The following is a 429-nucleotide window of genomic DNA, read 5'->3' as shown; positions in this document are numbered from 1 at the left end:
GTGTGTGTGTGTGTAGGTGTGCTTGTGTGTGTGTGTATTCCGGTCAACAGGACATGATGGTTAGTCTACTACCGGTAAGTGACTGATGTGATCAGGAAAATGATGAAATGTTATTTGACTCTAATAACAAAGCTGTGTTAGCTAGTACCTGTGTTTGGCATTGAGACGCCTGCAAATTCTAATTTATTACATTTTGTCCCATGTCCCAACAACACTTTTCATACAGTTATAATGCTACGTTCCTCTTTTAAACCCCCCTTTAAAAGGTCCAGTGTGTAACATTTAGAAGGCTCTATTGGCAGTAAATGTGATATAATATTCATAGGTATGTTTTTATTAGTGTAGAATCGGCTGAAAATAAGAATCATTGTGTATTCTTTACCTTAAAATGAGGCGTTTCCTCTTCTATGGAGTCTGCCATGTTTCTAC

The sequence above is a fragment of the Morone saxatilis genome, unplaced genomic scaffold (genome assembly GCF_004916995.1).
Source record: "Morone saxatilis isolate NCDOM2014 unplaced genomic scaffold, NCSU_SB_2.0 Contig14, whole genome shotgun sequence".
In the NCBI taxonomy this organism is placed as follows: domain Eukaryota; kingdom Metazoa; phylum Chordata; class Actinopteri; family Moronidae; genus Morone; species Morone saxatilis.
This window is presented reverse-complemented; position numbering follows the sequence as displayed.